Below are 24,787 nucleotides of genomic sequence, written 5' to 3'. Positions count from 1 at the left end.
CGTCGATTGGTAAACTAGCAGAATATACGAACGAGTGCTGGAAACAAGCAACGATACCAGAGCACTGGAAGACGGCACAAGTCATCCAAATTCCAAAGCCTGGAAAACAACTACAAATCCAGAATCTCAGACCCATATTATTTACTACTTGCGTGGGCAAAATAATGGAGAAAGCCTTCCCCGCCACTCACCAACAACATAGAAGACAATCACTTGCTCCCAAACACAATGATGGGACTCCGAAGAAACATGTCTACATAAGACGCCATGCTGCAAATGGAGCACCGAGAAATAGACGAACCGGGGAGATCGACTCGAGCCATCTGCGGGCTAGTTCTCAAAGGCATTCTACAATGTGGCACACCAAACAAAAACAGCACAAAATCAGCTACCTTTGCTTCGGCGAACGGATGTACAACTATATACGAAACTTCTTAACAGGTAGAGAAGCAAAAATCACGGTGGGAGATCTGACTTCCGAGAAAGTGCCTATTGGCAGTGCAGAAACACCGCAGCGACAGGTTATACCGCCTATGCTCTTTACCCGGCTCTGATTGGTCTTCATAGCAAATTAAAAAGAATTGAAGGATTTAAAGACACAATCTAATAAGGTGACATCAAGCTATGGATAAACGACGGCATTGATGGATCGATTGAACATGGCACAAGTCTCACACACATGGCCGAAAAATCTGAGCTGTTGCTGTACAGACCAACGCTAAAGGGAGACCTCCCAAAAACCACAACACACAAACCTACAAAGACATACTACTCATGAACCTAGATGGAAAACCCATATCCAAATTCGAGAGAATAAGGGTGTTGGGAGTGATCATAGAAGAGTGCACCAAATGAGAAGCCATTCGCAAAATCGAAGCCAATGTTTCTCAGAAGATGCGATTGATCAAGAGAACCACCAAAAGGCGTGACGGAAAGAAAGAAGCAAGCGTCATGAGAATCGTCCTGCCGTGCGTCATAAGTAAGATGAAGTATGTGTCGGCATATCACAGATGACGCAGCAGGTCACTGCAATCGTCCTGACGCCTAATTCAGTTGGGAGGACAGATTTTTTACCACATTACGCATTGACGGCAGCCATCGGCGCTTCACCGCTACTCTGTCGGCGTGGCATCCCACGTGCGTAGCGGGCAGGAATTCCAGCAACATGGAAGTATCGCAAGAAGGAGAAGACGTTACGCAGGAAGTCTACGAGGATAGCACAGGACGGCGTCTGCTTATTCGACGTGACGACAAAGAATCAATGCCAGAGCGACAACACGTGTCATCCCAGCCAACAGGAGAAGGCAAGATATAACGTCGTATACGACAGAGCTTCAAGGCCAGCAGAATGCCGTACCTACCCAATGGGCAATACAAGATAACAGTATGACCAAGAGGGGGTTTTCGAGTCTCCGACTACCCGAGCACCTACCTTGTACAAAGCATCATCAATGCGACCAGCCTACCGTAAGAGACGAAGAGTAAGGTAATAAAAGTATAAACAGTCTACAGAACATCATAGTTATCAGTACTCCCACAGACGAACGCGCCGATAACTACAAGAAGATCGTCTTTATCAGGAGGAATGCACAGGAATATGAAGCCAGCGCATAAGAAGCCGCCCTGTACAATACAAAGAAGTGATCCGAGGCATACGACTGCAAGACAGCACACAAGATATCATGAAAAAAGTAATAACAACAAGAAATCCTGCAGGAATCACCGCCAAGAGAATGGGAAACGCCGCAAACATGATGTGCTGTTCGACGGATACAAGGTGCCAAGCTACGTGAGATATGGTGCGATCTTGGTGTGTGCACTATACAATAAACAGAACATGTTCCACCAATGTGGACGATTAGAACAAAGAGCGGACGTGCGTTCTAATTCCGACAAGATTTGCCGAAGATGCGGGATCGCGGATCCTCGCGAAAACCATGAATGCAAGGCTATGTGTCAGTTATGCTACGTGGATCATCCTACAACAGATCGAGAATGCAAGGCAAGGTACGACATCCCCTTTCTGGTGAAGAAACGTGGCAGGGAAAGAATTAAACAATACACAATAAACAACAAATTAAACAATTAAAATAAATACAGGACGCAAGATGAGCCGCACCGGCTAAGCATCCTGAAGAATCGGCCGGAACCCCATCCGAAACCTTCGAAAGAAGGGCGTAGCAGATCCAGGTCTAGGAGCAGAGCCCGCTCCAAGACCAAGGAACCCCAGATTTCTGAAGGCATCGCACCAACACCAACAGTGAGTTGGGCAAGAACCGTCAAGAAGAAACGCGCGAAGGCGGACGCTGAAACTAATAATAAATTACAGGAACAGTTGGCACAGCTAAATCATGCGGTTGCAGCAATGAAGCAACACATGGTAGTATCGAGTGAGAAGAATAACAGATTAAACGAAATTCATGAAAAACACTTCGAAAAACGAAAGCAGTGCGCAGGTACAAACAACACAATGGATAACAAGACTAAACATTGAAGAAAACATCGATATTCCACCACTTAAACGCAACACTGCAGAGATTCTTAAGGACCACGGAACCAAACCCCAAGAAACTAAACTGCAAGCATCAGAAAGGAAAGTCTAGCAGAATTTGAACCCAGACATGAGAAAAACATAAGACACAAACATCCGCAAGTTGGAAGAATCAATTAAGGCGAGCATGGTCAGCATAGTCGAACAACTACAACCCGTACAGCAGCATCTTGAGAATATAAAAGCAAGAGCAATGAGGTTAGAAGAAAGAATCGACGCAGTAGCCCTTGCAACGGAAATGGAAACAATCGAGGGAAATCCCAAGCCTTCCTTACTGCACAAGCCGTCGAGACTACACCCGACGGAATCTTATGTCCCAACATAGTCATGGCCAGGCAAAGGAAAACTAGATACACGATATGGCATTGGAATTGCAGAAGTTACCGAAATAAAAACGCAAATATGTATCAACGCCTAAAAACGAAGGACCAGCGAGACATAATAATTCTACCAGAAACGAATGGTCCCGGCAGACTGTCAGGGTACCAACCCTTAGCCTAAGAGACCTAAGAGAAACCTACGACTTCACGACCCTAATCAGAAGTGACCGTAAGGCTGTAAAACACGATATGCGAGTCACAGGCATAGGAAACATTCTTATAGAACTTATACCATCAAAAAATAAAAATATATTCTACGCGTCTACAGCTGTCCAAAGTTCAAGAGACACAGCTCCTTAACATGATTCAAACGCACGCTCAACATAGCACGTGACCGAAAGGTGGTAATAGGTGGAGAGTTTCAAGGCTGCCCGGACCACGTGGGGGAAAAAGTACGTCCACACAAACGGCAAAAATCTATGACTCAACTCCCAACAGGACGGTCTAACCCTTGTCACCAACCCAGCAACGCCCACACGGCATCGCAACAGCGTCGGCGACGACTCCGCACCAGATCTCACCTTCGCTAAGAATACAAAATCAACAAGGTGCCTAAATACACACGAAGACCTCAGGATCGACGACTCTATAATCGAAATACATCTCAAAGGAGGTCCTGACAAACGCACGTGCAGTCAATTCAAATTAGTTGATGGTGTGAAATTCAGGCAAATAAGGGAAGAGAGAAACATAGAAACCATTACAGACATTGACCATTCGACAACAAACCTAAAGGATGACATCTCCAAATCAACGCAGATGATCCCGCAACAGGCTCAGCTACAAGCGATAGATAGCAGCCTCTTGCACAGGTGGCAGGCCAGACTAGGGCTGCAGATACAATGGAAAATGCAGAACCATAACAAGAGATTAAGGAAGAAGATAGCCTTTGTCAACAAAGACATAGAACAATATGCACAACAGCAACAAACACGACAATGGGAGGAATTATGTACGGAGATGAGTAAGCAACTCAACACGAGCAAGACGTGGAAGTTACTCAAATATCTCCTTAACCCCGACGAAACAAATACGGAGCACAGAAGAAGCGTGCACAAGATTCTATAAGCACATAAAGGAACAGAGCAAGAAATCATGAAATAGGTCGAACTAAAGAAATACATCACAGGCACCACTGTATATTCATCCCGAATAGGAGGGGGAACAGAACTTCAACCTCGACGAAGAGATAAGCGAAGCAGAAATAACAGCAGCCCAGTGCCAACTCAACTGCAAATCGCCGCCGGCCCAGACGCCCATACAAACAAGACACTTAGAAACCTCGACGACGAGTCCATTGGCAAATAACAGGATATATAAACGATTAGTGGAAACAAGCAAAGATACCGCAGCAGTGGAAGACGGTACAAATCGTCCTAATTCCAAAGCCTGGCAAAACACTACAAATCGGGAATCTTAGACCCATATCGTTAACTTCCTCTGTGGGCAACATAAAGGAGCATGCCTTACTGGCTACTCACCAACAACATAGAAGAGAAGGACTTGGTCACAAACACAATAAAAGGACTCCGAACAAACCCAACTACACAACACGCCATGCTGCAACTAAAGCACCAAGTAATAGACGAACCAGGGAGATCGACTCGAGCCATCCTCGGGCTAGATCTCAAGAAAGCATTCGACAATGAGGCACACCAAACCATACTGCACCAAGTCAGCTGCCTTGGCTTTGGCGAGCGGATGTAAAACTATATACCAAACATAACGGATAGGGAACCAAAAATCACGGTAGGCAATCTGACGTTCGAGAAAGTGCCTATTGGCAGTGCAGGGACACAGCAGAGATAGGTTATATCGCCTACGCTCTTTAAACTGGCTCTGATTAGTCTTCCTAGCAAATTACAAAAAATCGAAGCACTAAAGCACAGAATCTATGCAGACGGCATCACGCCATGCATAAACGATGGCAGCGATAGATCGATTGAACACAGACGACAAGAAGCAGTTGAAAGAGTCGCGAAATGCCTAGAAGCCACCGGTCTACCATGCTCGGCCGAAAAATCTGAGCTGCTGCTGTACCGACCTACGCTAAAAGGAGACCTCCCAACGACCACAACACGCAAACCTACAAAGACATACAACTCATGACCCAAGATAGAAAACCTATACACAAAGTCGAGAACATGACGGTGTTGGGAATGATCATAGAAGCCAAGGGCAACAACGGAGAAGCCATTCGCAAAATCGAAGACAAAGTTTCTCATACGATGCGATTGAAGAAGAGAATCACCAACAAGCCCAAGGTAATGAAAGAGGCATGTGTCGTGAGAATCATCCAGGCGTTCGTCATAAGCCAGATCACAAATGTATGGGCATACCACATTTGACCCAGTAAGTCACCGCAAACGTCCTGACACCTAATTCTGGTGGGACGACCGATGTTTGGCCACATTACGCGTGAACGGCAGCCGTCGGTGGCTTTCCCATATTTCTGTCGACGTGGCTTCCCGAGCGCGTAGCCAGCAGGAATTTTAGCAAGATGGAATTATCAATCGAAGGAGAACACAATACACAGGAAGGCTACGAGGATAGCACCGCCTGTCGTCCGGTTATACGACGTAAAGCCAAGAAATAAACGACAGAGTGAGAACAAGTGCCATCCCAGTCCACTGCAAAAGGCAAGAAGATACAACGGCGTACACGACAGATCACCAAGGCCAGCAGAATGCCGTACCTACCCTAGGAGCAAAAAAGGTAATAGTAAGACCAAGAGGAGGTTTTCGAGCCTCCGACTACAGGAGAACCCACATTGTCCAAAACATCATCAATGCAGCCAGCCTACCTGAAGAGGCTTACGAACATGACACGATATGTATCAACTATCAACCGAACATAATAGTGATCAGTACCCCAACTCAAGAACACGCCGACAAGTACAAGAAGAACGTCTGCATCAGGACGAATACACAGGAATGTGAAGCCAGCGCTTACGAAGCGGCCCCGGACAATACATCCCATGGAGTGATCCGAGGCATACGACAGGAAGACAGCGCAATAGACATCTTGAGTAAAGTATTAACTCCAAGAAATCCTGCAGCGATCATCGCCAGGAGAATGGGCACCACAACAAACATGATTATGGTGTTCGACGCACAAAAGGTCCCAAGCTACTTGAGATACGGTGCGACCTTGTTGAGGAGTGCACTATACAACAAACTGGACATATGCTACCATTGTGAAATATTACGACACAGAGCAGACGTGTGTCCTAACGCCGAAGAGAAGATTTGCCAAAGATGCGGGTTGGCGGACCCTCCCGAAAACCTTCAAAGCAACGCTAACTGTCAGTTATACTACATGGATCCGCCTATAGCAGATCGAAAATGAAAGGCAACGTACAAGTTCCCCTTCCTGGTGAAGAAACATCACTGGGAAAGAATAAACAGGAAAGAGATAAAGAAGGATAAAGCTAACGGACACGAGATGAACCGCATCGTCGAAGCATTCTGAAGAATCGACCGGAACCCACTTCGAAACCTTCGAAAGGAGGGGCGTAAATCCAACTCTAGGAGCAGAGCCAGGTCCAAGACAAAAGTTCCCCGGATTTCTGGAGGCACCACGCCAGTATCAACAGTGAACAGAGAAAGCGTCGTCAAGGGGAAGTGCGCTGAGGCGTAATCTTTAGCTAATCATAAATTAGAGGAACAGTTGGCACACCTAAAACAAGTCCTTGCAGCAATGAAACAACAAGTGGTGGTATTGAATGAGGAGAATGAGATATTAAAAGAAGTTCTCAAACACCCTGTTAAAAAATGAAAACAGAGCGCAGGTACAACACACATAATGGATAGCGAGAATGTGAACATGGAAGAATGCAGCGACACTCCACAACTTAAGAAACAAGACCGCAGAGATTATTGCGGACAACGGAACCAAAGCCAAGAAAACTAAAGCTGCAAGCATAAGAAAATACCGTCTAGCAGAATTTGAACCGAGACTTCTGAAGAAGAGAGCTCATCAGCCAGATGTAAGAATCAATTAAGGCGACCATGGTCAGCGTAGTCGCACAACAATTACAACCCGTACAGCAATATTTTGAGAATATAAATGCAAAAGTAACGAGGTTAGAAGAAAGAATCGACGCTGTGGCCCTTGCAAAGGAAATGGAAACAGTCCAGGAAACTCTTAAGCCTTCCTTACTGCTGAAGCCGTCGATACTAGACCCGACGGCCTCTAAAATCACAACATGATCATGGCCAGGTAAAGGAAAATTAAATGTACCATATGGCAATGGAATTGCAGAAGTTCCCGAAATAAAAAGGCGAATCTGTATCCATACCCAAAAACGAAGGACAAGCCAGACGTAATAATTCTACAAGAAATCAATGGTCCCGGCAGACTAGGAGGGTACCAACTCATCGGCAACGCCGTTGGAGCAACCTAGACCCTTACCACCCTAGTCAGGAGAAACCGCACGGTTGCCCATTATACACGAGTCACATCCATAGACGAGATACTAATTGAAATTACACCATCAAAGAGGACAAATATATTCTAAACGTATACAGCTGTCCAAAGTTCAAGAGACACAACTTATTAACACGATTCATACGCGAGCTAAATGTAGCACGTGATCGGAAAGCGATAATAAGTTGAGACTTTAAGCTGCCCACACCACGTGGGGTAATGAACGTTCACAACAAAGGCAAAATATATCCCTCGGATCCCAACAGGAAGGTCTAGCCCTTGTCACGGACCCAGCAATGCACACACGGCAAAGCAATAGCGTCTGTGACGACTCCACAAAAGAGCTCACCTTCGCTAAGAATATGCGATCAATGAGATGTCTAAATACACACGAACACCTGAGCATCGACCTCTCCATAATCGAAATCCAGCTCAAAGGAGGTCCAGACAAACGCGCGAGTAATCAACTCAAATCAGTTGATTGGGTGAAATTAAGGAAAATAAGTGAAGGGACGAACATAGAAACCATAACAGACATTGACCATTGGACAGCCAATCTAAAGGAAAACATCTCCAAATCAACGCAAGTCATTCCGCAAAAGGCTCAGCTAGAAGCCATAGACAGCAGGATCTCGCACATGTGGTAGGCCAAGCCAGCACTGCAGAAACGATGGAAAACGATGGAACATAACAAATGATTAAGGAAGAAGATAGCCCTACTAAACAAAGATATAGAACTATATGTGTCACAGCTCCAAACACGACAATGGGAGGAATTATGCACGGAGATGGATCAGCAACTGAACCCGATGAAGACATGGAGTTAACACAAGTATCTCCTTACCCCAGAGGAAACTAAAGCGGTGCACAGGAAAAACGTGAACAGGATACTTTACGCGCATAAAGGAAATTAGCAGGAATTCTTGAAAGAGGTAGAACTCAAATACATATGACAGGCATCATTGTGGATTCAGCCCAAATACGAGTGGAACAGAACTCCGGCCTCGATGAAGAGTTTAGCGATGCAGAAATAACAGCAGTCATGCACACACTCAACACCAAATCGGAACCGTGGCAGGAGGAACTTACAAACAAGACACTCAGAAATCTCGACGACGCGTCCATTGGAAAACTAACAGAATATATCAACAAATGCTGGAAACAAGCAAAGATACCGCAGCAGTGCAAGACGGCACAAGTTATAGTAATTCCAAAGCCTGGAAAACAAATACAAATCGGGAATCTAAGACCCATATCGTTCACTTCTAGCGTGGCCAAAAATATCGCAGCATGCCTTCCTCGCCCCTCACCAACAACTTAGAAGACAATGACTCGCTCCCAAACACAATGATAGGATTCCGAAGAAACCTGTCTACACAAGACGCCATGCTGTAACTGAAGCACCAAGTAATAGACTAACCAAGGAGATCGCCTTGAGCCATCTTCGGTCTCTTTGTGAAGAAGGCATTCAACAATGTGGCACACCAAACCATAGTGCACCAAATGAGAACCTTGGCTTGGACGATCGGATGTACATATAAATACGAAACTCCATAACAGATAGAGAAGCAAAAATCATGGTAGGAGATATGATGTCCGAGATAGTGCGTATTGGCACTGTAGGCACACAGCAAGGAGCGGGTATATCTCCTATCCTCTTTAACCTGGCTCTCATTGGTCTTCCTAGAAAACTACAAAGAATCGACAGACTTAAACACAATATCTGTGCAGACGACATACCGCTATGGATAAACGATGGCAGGGATCTATGGATTGAACAGACACTACAAGAACCAGTTGAAAATGTCGTGAAATACCTGGAAACCACCGGTCTAACATGCTCGGGAGACATATCTGAGCTGTTGCTGTACAGACCAACGCTAAAGGGAGACCTCCCAAGAACCACAACACACAAACCTACAAAGACATACTACTCATGCGCCAAGATGGAAAACCCATATCCAAGGCCGAGAAAATACGGGTGTTGGGAGTAATCATAGAAGCCAAGTGCACCAACGGAGACGCCATGCGCAATATCGAAGCAAAAGTTTCTCAAACGATGTGATTGGTCAAGAGAACCACAAACAGGCACGACAGAATGAAAGATGCAAGCGTCATGAAAATCATTCAGGCTTGCGTCACAAGCCAAATCACGTATGTGGCGGCATACCACAGATGACGCAGCAAGTCACCGCGACCACCCTGACACCTAATTCAGCTGGGAGGACCAATTTTCAAACCCATTACGCGTGTACGGAGGCCATCGGCGGCTTCGCCGCATCTCTGTCGAAGTGGCTTCCCACGCGCGTAGCGGACAGGAATTTTAGCAACATGGAAGTATCGGCCTAAGGAGAAGGCGTTACACAGAACGGCGTCAAGTTATACGACGTAATACCAAGGAATCAACGCCAGAGGGACAACACGTGCGACTCCAGTCGACAGCAGAGGAAGATATAACGGCATATACGACAGATCACCAAGGCCAGCAGAATGCCATACCTACCCAAGGAGTAATACAAGATAATAGTGAGACCAAGAGGGGTTTTCGAGTCTCCGACTACAAGAGCACTCACTTTGTCCAAAGCATCATCAATGCGGCCAGCCTACCTCAAGAGGCTCAAGAGCAAGACACGATACGTGTAAACTATTAAAAGAACATAACAGTGATTGCTACTCCCACAGAAGAACACACCAACACGTACAAGAAGATCGTCTGCATCAGGACGAATACAGAGTAATATGAAGCCAGCGCTTACGAAGCGGCCCCGGAAAATACATCCAAAGCAATAATCCGAGGCATACGACTGGAAGACAGCGAACAATATATTGCAAGAAAAGCAATAACTCCAAGAAATCCTGCAGCAATCGCCGCCAGAATGGGCAACGCCAGAAACATGATTGTGGCATTCGAAAAATACAAGGTCCCATGCTACGTGAGATACGGTGCGATCTTGCTGGTGTGTGAACTCTACAAGAAACTGGACATGTGCTACCAATGTTGACGATTAGGACACAGAGCGGACGTGTGTCCTTAGCCGACAAGATTTGCCGAAGATGAAGGGTTCGCGGACCCTACCGAAAACCATCAATGCAGGGCTAAGTGTCAGTTACGCTACATGGATCACTCTGCAGCAGATCGAGAATGCAAAGCAAGGTACGACATCCTCTTCCTGGTAACGAAATGTCGCTGGGAAAGAAATAAACAAGAGACAAAGAAGTAGAAAACTACACAAGCGCAAGATGAGCCGCATCATCTAAGCATCCTCAAGAATCGGCCGGAACTCCCACCGAAACCTTCGAAAAAAGGGCGTAGTAGATCCAGGCCTACGAGCAGAGCCAGGTCCAAGACCAAGGAACCCCAGATTTCTGAAGGCACCGCGCAAACACCAACGACGAGCTGGGCAAGCGCCGTCAAGGGCAAGCGCGCGGAGGCGGAGGCTGTAGCTAATTATAAATTAGAGGAACAGTTCGCACAACTAAAACAAGTCGTTGCACCAATGAAACGACAAATGGTAGTATTGAGTGAGGAGAATAACAGACTAAGCGAAATTCATGAACAACAAGTCGAAAAACGAAAGCAAAGCGCAGGTACAAACAACACAATGGATAACGAGAATCTGAACATCGAAGAAAACAGCGATACTCCACCACCTAAACGCAAGACTGCAGAGATTTTTGAGGACCACGGAATCAAACCCCAAAAAAACTAAACTGCAAGCATCAGAAAGGAAAGTCTAGCAGAATTTGAACCCAGACATGAGAAAAACATAAGACACAAACGTCCGCAAGTTGGAAGAATCAATTAAGGCGAGCATGGTCAGCATAGTCGCACAACTACAACCGGTACAGCAGCATCTTGAGAATATAAAAGCAAGAGCAACGAGCTTAGAAGAAAGAAACGACGCAGTAGCCCTTGCAAAGGAAATGAAAAGAGTCCAGGGAAATCCCAAGTCTTCCTTACTGCACAGGCCGTCGATACTAGACCCGACAGCCTCTTTAATCCCAACATAATCATGGCCGGGCAAAGGAAAACTAGACATACGATATGGCATTGGAATTGCAGAAGTTACCGAAATAGCAACGCAAAAATGTATCAACACCTAGAAACGATGGACAAGCGAGACATAATAATTCTACCAGAAAGGAATGGTCCCAGCAGACTGTCAGGGTACCAACCCTTAGCCAGAGACCTAAGAGAAACCTAGGCATTTGCGACCCTTATCAGAAGAAACCGCACGGCTGTAAAATACGATACGCGAGCCACAGACAAAGGAAACATACTTATAGAACTTCTACGATTAAAAAATGAAAATATCTTCTACACGTATGCTGCAGTCCAAAGTTAAAGAGACACAGATCCTTAACACTATTAGAACGCACGCTCAACATAGCACGCGACCGAAAGGTGATAATAGGTGGAGACATTAACGCTGATCACACCACGTGGGGGCCCAAGTACGTCCGGCACAAGTACGTTCAGAAGTGAAAGACGGCACAAGCCACCCTAATTCCGAAGCATGGCAAACAACTACAAATCGGGAATCTAAGACCCATATTATTAACTTCTTGCGTGGGCAAACTAATGGAGAATCCCTTCCTCGCCACTCACCAACAACATAACAGAAAATAATTTGCTCCCAAACACAATGATTGGATTCCGAAGAAACCTGTCAACACAAGACGCCATGAGGGAACTGAAGCACCAAGTAATAGACGAAACACGGAATTCGATTCAAGCCATCTTCGATGTAGATCTCAAGAAGGCATTTGACAATCTGACACACCAAACCATACTGCACCAAATCAGCTACCTTTGCTTGGGCGAGCCGACGTACACGTATATACGAAACTTCTTAGCAGGTAGAGAAGCAAAAACACCGGTAGGAGATCTGGCGTCCGAGAAAGTGCCCATGGGCAGTACTGGCACACCGCACCGATCGGTTATATCGCCAATGCTCTTTAACCTGGGCATGATTGCTCTCCATGGCATATTATAAAGGATAAAAGGACTTAAACACACAATTATGAAGACGAAATCACGCTATGGATAAACGATGGCAGTGATGGATCGATTGAACCGAGACTACAACAAGCAGTTGAAACAGTCGCCAAATGCCGAGAAGGCAACGGTCTACCATGCTTGGCCGTAAAGTCTGAGCTGTTGCTGCACTGGCCAACGCTAAAGGAAAACCTCCTAAGAACTACAACACACGAACCTAGAAACACATACAAGTCATGACCCAAGATGTAAAACCCATACCCAAAGTCGAGAAGATAAGAGTGTTGGGAACGATCACAGAAGCCAACGGCACCAATGGAGAAGCCATTCGCCAAATCGAAGCCAATGTTTCTCAGACGATGCGATTGATCAAGGGAATCACCAACCTGAACGAAGGAATGAAACAAGCAAGCGTCATGAGAATCACCCAGGCGTTCGTCGTAAGTGAGATCACAAATGTGTGGGCTACCACAGATGACGCAGTAAGTCACCGCGATCGTCCTGACATATAATTCAGGTGAGAGGACCGATTTTTGGCCACATTACGCGTTCACAGCCGCCATCGGCGGCTTCGCCGCATCTCTGTCGGCGTGGCTTCCCGCGCGCGTAGCGAGTAGGAGTTTTAGCAAGATGGAAGTATCGGTCGTAGGAGAAGACGTTACAAAAGAAGGCTACGAGGATAGCACCGGCTCGCGTCCGGTTATGCGACGTAAAGCCAAATAATCAACGCCAGAGGGACACCACGTGTGACACCACTCGACATCAGAAGGCAAGAAGATATAACGGCATATACGACACATCACCAAGGCCAGCAGAATGCCGTACCTACCGAAGGAGCAATACAAGAAAATAGTGAGACCAAGGGGGGGTTTTTGAGTCTCCAGTTACACGAACACCCACATCTTCCAAAACATCATCAATACGGCCAGCCTACCTCAAGAGGCTCAAGAGCAAAATCAACTGTCAACAGAGCGTAATAGTGATCAGTACTACTACTAAAGGTCACGCCGACAAGTACGAAGGAGATCATCTGCATCAGGACGAATACACACGTCTATGAAGCTACCGCTTACGAACCCGCGCCGGACAATACAGCTAAAGGAGCGATTCGAGGCATACGACTGGAAGACAGCGCACAAGACGTCATGCGAAAAGAAATAATTCCAAGAAATCCTGCAGCAATTGCCGCCAAGTGAATAGGCAACGCAACAAACATGATTGTGGTGTTCAACGGATGCAAGGTCCCAAGTAACGTGACATACGGTGCGGCCTTGTTGAGGTGTGCACTATATAAGAAACTCGAAATGTGCTACCAATGTGAACAATTAGAACACAGAGCGGATGTGTGTCCTTACACCGACGGCAAGATTTGCCGAATATGCGGGTTCACGGACCCTCCCGAAAACCATGAATGCAAGGCTAAATGTCAGTTATGCTATATGTATCACCCTAGACCACATCGAGAATGCAAGGCAAGACACAAGATCCCCTTCCTGTTGAAGAAACGTCGCAGGAAAAAAATTAAACAAGAAAGATACAAAGAACACGAAAACTACACAACGCAAGATGAGCCGCATCGCATAAGCATCCTCAAAAATTCGCCGGAATTCGGTTTCGGAACCTTCGAAAGAAGGGCGTAGCAGATAAAGGTCCAAGACAAAGGGGCACCAGATTTTCGGAGCCACCACAACAACAGCAACAGTGAGCTGGGGAACCGCCGTCAAGGGGAAGTGCGCGGAGGCGTAGGCTGTGGCTAATCATAAATGAGAGGAACCACTGGCACAGTTAAACACATAGTTGTAGCAATGAAACAACAACTGATAGTATTGAGTGAGGATTATAACAGATTAAATGAAGTTCACAAACATGAAGTTGAAAAACGAAAATAGAGCGCAAGTAAAGCAACCACAATGGATAGCGAGAATGTGAACTTGGAAGAAAACAGCGATACTCCACAACTTAAACGCAAGACAGAAGAGATCATTGAGGACAACGGAATCAAAGCCAAGAAACTAAATCTCCAACCACTAGAAAGGAACGTCTAGAACAATTTGAACCCTGACATGAGAAAAATATAGAAGTACGCATGAGCCAGATGGAAGAATCAATAAGGCCGGTCATTGTCAGCACAGTAACACAACTACAACACGCACAGCAACATCTTGAGGATATAAAAGCAAGAGTAACGACGTTAGAAGAAAGAATCGACGCTGTAACCCTTGCAAAAGAAATGGAAACAGCCCAGGAAACTCCCAAGTGTTCCTTACCGCTCAAGCCGTCGATACTAGACATGAGAACCTCTGAAACCACAATATAATCATGGACAGTCAAAGAAAATTTAGATATACCATATGGCAATAGATTTGCAGAAAACTCAAAATAAAAAGGCGGACCTGTATCAATACCTAAAAACGAACGACGAGCCAGACGTTATATTTATACAAGAAATGAATGGTCCCGGCAGACTACCAGAGTAATAACCCATAGGAATTGCGGTAGGAGAAACCTAGACCCTTACCACCCTAGTCACAAGAGACCGTACGGTTGTACAACATGATACACAAGTCACAGACATAAACAAGATAGTAAATGGAATTATACCATCAAGGAAGACAAAGATTTTCTAAGCGTAAACAGCAGTCCAATGTTCAAGAGAAACAGATCCTTAACACTATTCAAGCGCAGGCTAAACACAGCACGTGACCAGAACGTGATAATAGGTGGCGACTTTCGCGCTGCCCAATCCACGTGGGGGTACCAGTAGGTCCACACCAAAGGCAAAAATCTATGCCTCGACTCCCAGCAGGAAAGCCTAGCCCTTGTCACGGACCCAGCAATGCACACACGGCCACGCAATAGCGTCTGTGACGACTCCACACCAGACCTCACTTTCGCTAACAATATACAAACAATCATATGTCTAAATACAAACGAATACCTGAGGATCGACCACTCCCTAATCGAAATCCAGCTCAACGGAGGTGCTGACAAATGCATGGGTAATCAAATCAAATTAGTTGATTGGGTGAAATGAAGGAAAATAAGAGAGGAACATAGCAACCATTAGAGACATTGACCACTGCCCAGCCAACCTAACGGAAGACATCTCCAAATCAACGCAGGTGATCCCACTAGAGGCTCAGATGAACGGATACACAGCAGGCTCTCAGACATGTGGCAAGCCAAACAAGGGCGGCAGAAGCGATGGAAAACGCAGAAACTTAACAAGAGATTAACGAAGATAGCCTTACTAAAAATAAATATAACAATATGCACAACGGTTCCAAACACAATGGGAGAAACTATGTACGGAGATAGATCAGCAACTGAGCACAAGCAAGGCGAGGAGGTTACTCAAATATCTCCTTACCCAGAGGAAACAAACGGTGCACAGGCAAAACATGCCCAAGATCCCATAAGCGTATAAAGGAACCGAGCAAGAATTCTTGACAGACGTCCAACTCAAATATATATCACAGGCATCCCCGCGTATTCATCCGGAATACGAGGGGGAAAGAACTCCGACCTCGATGAAGAGTTTAGCAATGCAGAAATAAGAGCAGACCTGCACACACTCAACACCAAATCGCCACCGTGTCCAGACGCCCTTACTAACAAGACAATCAGAAACCTCGATAACACGTTCATTGGTAAACTAACAATATATCAGCGAGTGCTGGAAACAAGCAAAGATACCACAAAGGTGAAAGGCGGCACAAGTCACGCTAATTCCAAAGCATGGCAAACAACTACAAATCGGGAATCTAAGACCCATATTAATTTCTTGCGTGGGCAAACTAACGGAGAATCCCTTCCTCGCCATTCAGCAACAACGTAGAAGACACTGATTTGCTCCCAAACACAATGATAGGATTCCGAAAAAACCTGTCTACACAAGACGCCATGCTGCAACTGAAGCGCCCAATAAAAGACGAACCAGAGAGATCGACTCCTGCCATCTTCGGGCTAGATCTCAAGAAGGCATTCGACAATGTAGCACACCAAACCATACTGCACCAAATCAGCCACCTTTGCTTGGGCGAGCCGACGTACAAGTATATACGAAACTTCTTAATAGGTAGCGAACCAAAAATCACGGTAGATCTGGCGTCCGAGAAAGTGCCCATGGGAAATACTGGCACACCGCAGCGATCGGTTATATCGCCAATGCTCTTGAACCTGGCCATGATTGGTCTTCATAGCCTATTATAAAGAATAAAAGGACTTAAACACACAATTATGAAGACGGTATCACGCGATGGATAAACGATGGCAGTGATGGATCGATTGAACCGAGACTACAAAAAGCAGTTGAAACAGTCACCAAATGCCGAGAAGGCAACGGTCTACCATGCTCGGCCGAAAAATCTGAGCTGTTGCTGTACTGGCCAACGCTAAAGGGAAACCTCCTAAGAACTACATCACACGAACCTACAAAGAGATACAAGTCATGACCCAAGATGTAAAACCCATACCAAAAGTCGAGAAGATAAGGGTGTTGGGAACGATCACAGAAGCCAACGGCAGCAACAGAGAAGCCACTCGTCAAATCGAAGCCAAAGTTTCTCAGACGATGCGATTGATCAAGAGAATCACCAAAAGGAACGAGGGAATGAAAAAAGCAAGGGTCATGAGAACCATCCAGGCGTTCATCATAAGTCAGATCACAAATGTGTGGGCATACCACAGATGACGCAGTAAGTCACCGCGGTCGTCCTGACACCTAATTCAGGTGAGAGGACCAATTTGTGGCCACATTACGACGCATTTCTGTCGACGTGGCTTCCCGCGCGCGCAGCGAACTGGAGTTTTAGCAAGATAGAAGTATCGGTCGGAGGAGAAGACGTTACAAAAAAAGGCTACGAGGATAGTACCGGCTGGTGTCCGATTATGCGACGTAAAGCCAAGGAATCAACGCCAGAGGAACACCACGTGCGACCCCAGTCGCCAGCAGAAGGCACGAAGAAAATATAACGTCATATACCACAGATAACTAAGGCCAGCAGAATGCCGTACCTACCCAAGGAGCAATACAAGAAAATACTGAGACCAAGAGGTGCTTTTCGAGTCTCCGACAACACGAGCACCCACATTTTCCAAAGCATCATCAATGCAGCCAGCCTACCTGAAGAGGCTCAAGAGCAAGAAATGATATGTAACAACTATCAACAGAGCGTAATAGTGAGCAGTACTACCACAGAAAAACACGATGACAAGTACCAAGAAGATCGTCTGCATCAGGACGAATACACACGTATATGAAGCTACCGCTTACGAACCCACCCCGGAGAATACAACCAAACGAGCGATCCAAGGCATATGACTGGAAGACAGCGCACAAGACGTCGTGCGGAAAGTAATAACCCCAAGAAGTTCTGCAGCAACTGCCGCCAAGAGAATGGGCAACACAACAAACATGATTGTGCTGTTCGACGTATACAAGGTCCCAAGCTACGTGACATACGGTGCGGCCTTGTTGAGGTGCAGATTATACAAGAAACTGTATATTAGGACAGAGAGCAGATGTGTCATAACACCGACGGCAAGATTTCCCGAAGATGCGGGTTCGCGGACCCTCCCGAAAACCACAAATTCATGGCTAAATGTCAGTTATGCTACATGGATCGCCCTACAGGAGATCGAGAATGCAACGCAATATACAAGATCACCATCCTGGTGAAGAATCGTCGCTGGGAAAGAATTAAACAAGACACAAAGAAGAGGAAAACCACAAGACGCATGAGCCGCATCGCCTAAGCATCCTGAAGAATCGGCCGGAACTCGGTTTCGAAACCTTCGAAAGAAGGGCGTAGCAGATCCAGGTCCAAGAGCAGAGCCAGGTCCCAGACCAAAGGTCCCCAGATTTTTGGAGGCACCACAACAAGAACGGTGAGCTGGGCAAGCGCCGTCAAGGGTAAGTGCGCGGAGGCGTTCGCTGTAGCTAATCATAAATTAGAGGAACAGTTGGCACAGCAAAAACAAGTCGCTGTAGCAATGAAACAACAAATGATACTATTCAGTAAGGAGAATAACACATTAAATGAAGTTCACAAACATGAAGTTGAAAAACGAAAATAGAGCGCAAGTACAACAACCACAATGGATAGCGAGAATGTGAACTGGGAAGAAAACGGCGATACTCCAAAATTAAACGCAAGACCGCCGAGATCATTGAGGACAACGGAACCAAAGCCAAGAAACTAAACATGTAAGCATTAGAAAAGAACGTCTAGAAGAATATGAACCCAGACATGCGAAAAATATAGAACGCATGAGCCAGGTGGAAGAATCAATAACGGCGGCCATTGCCAGCGCAGTCACACAACAACTACAACCCGAACCTTCCGAATGTAAAAGCAACAGTAACGAGGTTAGAAGATAGAATCGACGCTGTAGCCCTTGCAAAGAAAATGGAAACCGCCCAGGAATCTCCCAAGTGCTCCTTATTGCTCAAGCCGTCGCTACTAGACCCGACAGCCTCTAAAACCACAATATGATCATTGCCAGCCAAAGAAAAATGATATATACCATATAGCAATAGAATTGCAGAAGTTGTCCAAATAAAAATGTCTATCGTATGAATACCTACAAACGAAGCACAAGCCAGACGTCATAAATCTACAGGAAATTAATGGTCTCGACCAACTACCAGGCTACCAACCTATCGGCAATGCCGTAGGAGACACCTAGGCCCTTACCACACTAGTCAGAAGAGACCATACGTTTGTACAACATGATACACGGGACAGACATACATAAGATACTAATTGAAATTATACCATCAAAGAAGACAAACATATTGTAAACGTATACAGCAGTTCAAAGTTGAAAAGAGAGATTCTCAACACCATTCGTACGCACACTCAACATAGCACCTGACAGGAAATTGATAATAGGTGGAAATTTTAAGGCTGCCAGCCCCACGTACGTCCACACCAAAGGCAAAAATATATGGCTCGACTCCCAACAGGAAGGTCTAACCCTCGTCAGCGACTCAGCAACACTCACATGCCAAAGCAATAGCGTCTGTGACGACTCCACAACAGTCCTCACCTTCGCTCAGAATATGCAATCAATGAGGTTCCTAAATACAGACGAAGACCTGAGGATCGACCACTCCATAACCAAAATCCAGCTCAAAGGAGGTCCTTATAAACGCATGAGTAATCAACTCAAATTGGTTGATGGAGTGAAATTCAGAAAAATAAGGGAACAGAGGAACATAGAAACCACAGCAGACTTTGACCATAGGACAGCCAACGTAAAGGAAAACATCTGCAAATCAACGCAGGTGATCCAGCAAGATGCTCAGCTGGAAGTGATAGACCGCAGGCTCTCGCAGATGTGGGAGGCCAAACCAGGGCTGCAGAAACAAGGGAAAACGGAGAAACATAACAAGACATTTAGGAACAAGATAGCCTTAAACAAAGAGATAGAACAATATACACGACAGCTCCAAACACGATAATGGAAGAATCTATGTAAAAACATGGATCAGCCACTGAAGAGAAGCAAGACGTGGTGGTTACTCAAATATCCTTAACCCAGAGGAAACAAAAACGGTGTACAGGCAAAACATGCACAAGATAAAATACGCGTATAAAGGAACCCACCAAGAATTCTTGAAAGAGGTTGAAATGAAATACTTATCACTGTCATTGCCATGTATACATCCCGAATACCATGTGGAAAGAACTTCGACCTCGAGTAGGACTTTAGCAATGCAGAAAAAACAGCAATCCTACTCAACCTGAACACAAACAGCCACCATGCCCAGACGCCCTCACAAACAAGACAATCAGAAACCCGGATGACGCGTCCATTGGTAAACTAGCAGAATATATGAACGAGTGCTGGAAACAAGCAATGATACCAGAGCACTGGAAGACGGCACAAGTCATCCAAATTCCAAAGCCTGGAAAACAACTACAAATCCAGAATCTCAGACCCATATTATTAACTACTTGCGTGGACAAAATAATGGAGAAAGCCTTCCCCGCCACTCACCAACAACATAGAAGACAATCACTTGCTCCCAAACACAATGATGGGACTCCGAAGAAACCTGTCTACACAAGACGCCATGCTGCAAATGGAGCACCGAGAAATAGACGAACCGGGGAGATTTACTCGAGCCATATGCGGGCTAGTTCTCAAAGGCATTCTACAATGTGGCACACCAAACGAAAACAGCACAAAATCAGCTACCTTTGCTTGGGCGAACGGATGTACAACTATATACGAAACTTCTTAACAGGTACAGAAGCAAAAATCACGGTAGGAGATCTGACTTCCGAGAAAGTGCCTATTGGCAGTGCAGAAACACCGCAGCGACATGTTATACCGCCTATGCTCTTTACCCGGCTCTGATTGGTCTTCATAGCAAATTAAAAAGAATTGAAGGATTTAAAGACACAATCTAATAAGGTGACATCAAGCTATGGATAAACGACGGCATTGATGGATCGATTGAACATGGCACCGGTCTCACACACATGGCCGAAAAATCTGAGCTGTTGCTGTACAGACCAACGCTAAAGGGAGACCTCCCAAAAACCACAACACACAAACCTACAAAGAGATACTACTCATGACCCTAGATGGAAAACCCATATCCAAATTCGAGAGAATAAGGGTGTTGGGAGTGAACATAGAAGAGTGCACCAAATGAGAAGCCATTCGCAAAATCGAAGCCAATGTTTCTCAGAAGATGCGATTGATCAAGAGAACCACCAAAAGGCATGACGGAAAGAAAGAAGCAAGCGTCATGAGAATCGTCAAGCCGTGCGTCATAAGTAAGATGAAGTATGTGCCGGCGTACCACAGATGACGCAGCAAGTCACTGCAATCGTCCTGACGCCTAATTCAGTTGGGAGGACAGATTTTTTACCACATTACGCATTGACGGCAGCCATCGGCGCTTCGCCGCTACTCTGTCGGCGTGGCCATCCACGCGCGTAGCGGGCAGGAATTCTAGCAACATGGAAGTATCGGTCGAACTAGAAGACGTTACGCAGGAAGTCTACGAGGATAGCACAGGACGGCGCCTGCTTATTCGACGTGAAGACAAAGAATCAATGCCAGAGCGACAGCACGTGTCATCCCAGCCAACAGGAGAAGGCAAGAAGATATAACGTCGTATACGACAGAGCTTCAAGGCCAGCAGAATGCCGTACCTACCCAATGGGCAATACAAGATAACAGTATGACCAAGAGGGGGCGTTCGAGTCCCCGACTACACGGACTACCTTGTACAAAGCATCATCAATGCGACCAGCCTACCATCAGAGACGAAGAGTAAGATACCAAATGTATAAACAGTCTACAGAACATCATAGTTATCAGAACTCCCACAGACGAACGGGCCGATAACTACAAGAAGATCGTCTTTATCAGGAGGAATGCACAGGGATATGAAGCCAGCGCATACGAAGCCGCCCTGTACAATACAAAGAAGTGATCCGAGGCATACGACTGCAAGACAGCACACAAGATATCATGAAAAAAGTAATAACAACAAGAAATCCTGCAGGAATCACCGCCAAGAGAATGGGAAACGCCGCAAACATGATGTGCTGTTCGACGGATACAAGGCGCCAAGCTACGTGAGATATGGTGCGATCTTGGTGTGTGCACCATACAAGAAACAGAACATGTGCTACCAATGTGGACGATTAGAACACAGAGCGGACGTGCGTTCTAATTCCGACAAGATTTGCCGAAGATGCGGGTTCGCGGATCCTCGCGAAAACCATGAATGCAAGGCTAACGGTCAGTTGTGCTACATGGATCATCCTACAACAGATCGAGAATGCAAGGCAAGGTACGACATCCCCTCTCTGGTGAAGAAACGTGGCTGGGAAAGAATTAAACAATACACAATAAACAACAAATTAAACAATTAAAATAAATACACGACGCAAGATGAGCCGCACCGGCTAAGCATCCTGAAGAATCGGCCGGAACCCCCTCCGAAACCTTCGAAAGAAGGGCGTAGCAGATCCAGGTCTAGGAGCAGAGCCAGCTCCAAGACCAAGGAACCCCAGATTTCTGAAGGCATCGCACCAACACCAACAGTGAGTTGGGCAAGCACCGTCAAGAAGAAACGCGCGAAGGCGGACACTGAAACTAATAATAAATTACAGGAACAGTTGGCACAGCTAAATCATGCGGTTGCAGCAATGAAGCAACAAATGGTAGTATCGAGTGAGAAGAATAACAGATTAAACGAAATTCATGAACAACACTTCGAAAAACGAAAGCAGTGCGCAGGTACAAACAACACAATGGATAACAAGACTAAACATTGAAGAAAACATCGATATTCCACCACTTAAACGCAACACTGCAGAGATTCTTAAGGACCACGGAACCAAACCCCAAGAAACTATACTACAAGCATCAGAAAGGAAAGACTAGCAGAATTTGAACCCAGACATGAGAAAAACATAAGACACAAACATCCGCAAGTTGGAAGAATCAATTAAGGCGAGCATGGTCAGCATAGTCGAACAACTACAACCCGTGCAGCAGCATCTTGAGAATATAAAAGCAAGAGCAACGAGGTTAGAAGAAAGAATCGACGCAGTAGCCCTTGCAACGGAAATGGAAACAGTCCAGGCAAATCCCAAGCCTTCCTTACTACACAAGCCGTCGATACTACACCCGATGGCCTCTTATGTCCCAACATAGTCATGGCCAGGCAAAGGAAAACTAGATACACGATATGGCATTGGAATTGCACAAGATACCCGAATAAAAACGCAAATATGTATCAACGCCTAAAAACGAAGGACCAGCGAGACATAATAATTCTACCAGAAACGAATTTTCCCGGCAGACTGTCAGGGTACCAACCCTTCGCCAGTGACCTAAGAGAAACCTACGCCTTCACGACCCTAATCAAAAGAGACCGTACGGCTGTAAAACACGATACGCGAGTCACAGACATAGGAAACATTCTTATAGAACTTATACCATCAAAAAATAAAGATATATTGTACGCGTCTACAGCAGCCCAAAGTTCAAAAGACACAGATCCTTAACATGATTCAAACGCACGCTCAACATAGCACGTGACCGAAAGGTGGTAATAGCTGGAGAGTTTCAAGGCTGCCCGGACCACGTGGGGGAAAAAGTACGTCCACACAAACGGCAAAAATCTATGACTCAACTCCCAACAGGACGGTCTAACCCTTGTCACCAACCCAGCAACGCCCACACGGCATCGCAACAGCGTCGGCGACGACTCCACACCAGATCTCACCTTCGCTAAGAATACAAAATCAACAAGGTGCCTAAATACACACGAAGACCTCAGGATCGCCGACTCCATAATCGAAATACATTTCAAAGGAGGTGCTGACAAACGCACGGGCAGTCAATTCCAATTAGTTGATGGTGTGAAATTCAGGACAATAAGGGAAGAGAGGAACATAGAAACCATTACAGACATTGACCATTCGACAACAAACCTAAAGCATGACATCTCCAAATCAACGCAGATGATCCCGCAAGTGGCTCAGCTACAAGCGATAGATAGCAGCCTCTTGCACAGGTGGCAGGCCAAAGCAGGGCTGCAGATACAATGGAAAACGCAGAACCATAACAAGAGATTAAGGAAGAAGATAGCCTTTGTCAACAAAGAAATAGAACAATATGCACAACAGCACCAAACACGACAATGGGAGGAATTATGTACGGAGATGAATTAGCAACTCAACACGAGCAAGACGTGGAAGTTACTCAAATATCTCCTTAACACCGACGAAACAAATACGGAGCACAGACGAAGCGTGCACAAGATTCTATAAGCACATAAAGGAACAGAGCAAGAAGTCATGAAATAGGTCGAACTAAAAAAATACATCACAGGCACCACTGTATATTCATCCCAAATAGGAGGGGGAACAAACTTCAACCTCGACGAAGAGTTAAGCGAAGCAGAAATAAGAGCAGCCCAGTGCCAACTCAACAGCAAATCGGCGCCGGCCCAGACGCCCTTACAAACAAGACACTTAGAAACCTCGACGACGCGTCCATTGGCAAACTAACAGGATATATAAACGATTAGTGGAAACAAGCAAAGATACCGCAGCAGTGGAAGACGGAACAAATCGTCCTAATTCCAAAGCCCGGCAAAACACTACAAATCGGGAATCTTAGACCCATATCGTTAACTTCCTCTGTGGGCAACATAATGGAGCATGCCTTACTCGCTACTCACCAACAACATAGAAGAGAAGGACTTGGTCACAAACACAATAAAAGGATTCCGAAGAAACCCAACTACACAACACGCCATGCTGCAACTAAAGCACCAAGTAATAGACGAACCAGGGAGATCGACTCGAGCCACCCTAGGGCTAGATCTCAAGAAACCATTCGACAATGTGGCACACCAAACCATACTGCACCAAGTCAGCTGCC

This window comes from Dermacentor variabilis, chromosome 10 (genome assembly GCF_050947875.1).
Source record: "Dermacentor variabilis isolate Ectoservices chromosome 10, ASM5094787v1, whole genome shotgun sequence".
Taxonomy (NCBI): Eukaryota; Metazoa; Arthropoda; class Arachnida; order Ixodida; family Ixodidae; genus Dermacentor; species Dermacentor variabilis.
This window is presented reverse-complemented; position numbering follows the sequence as displayed.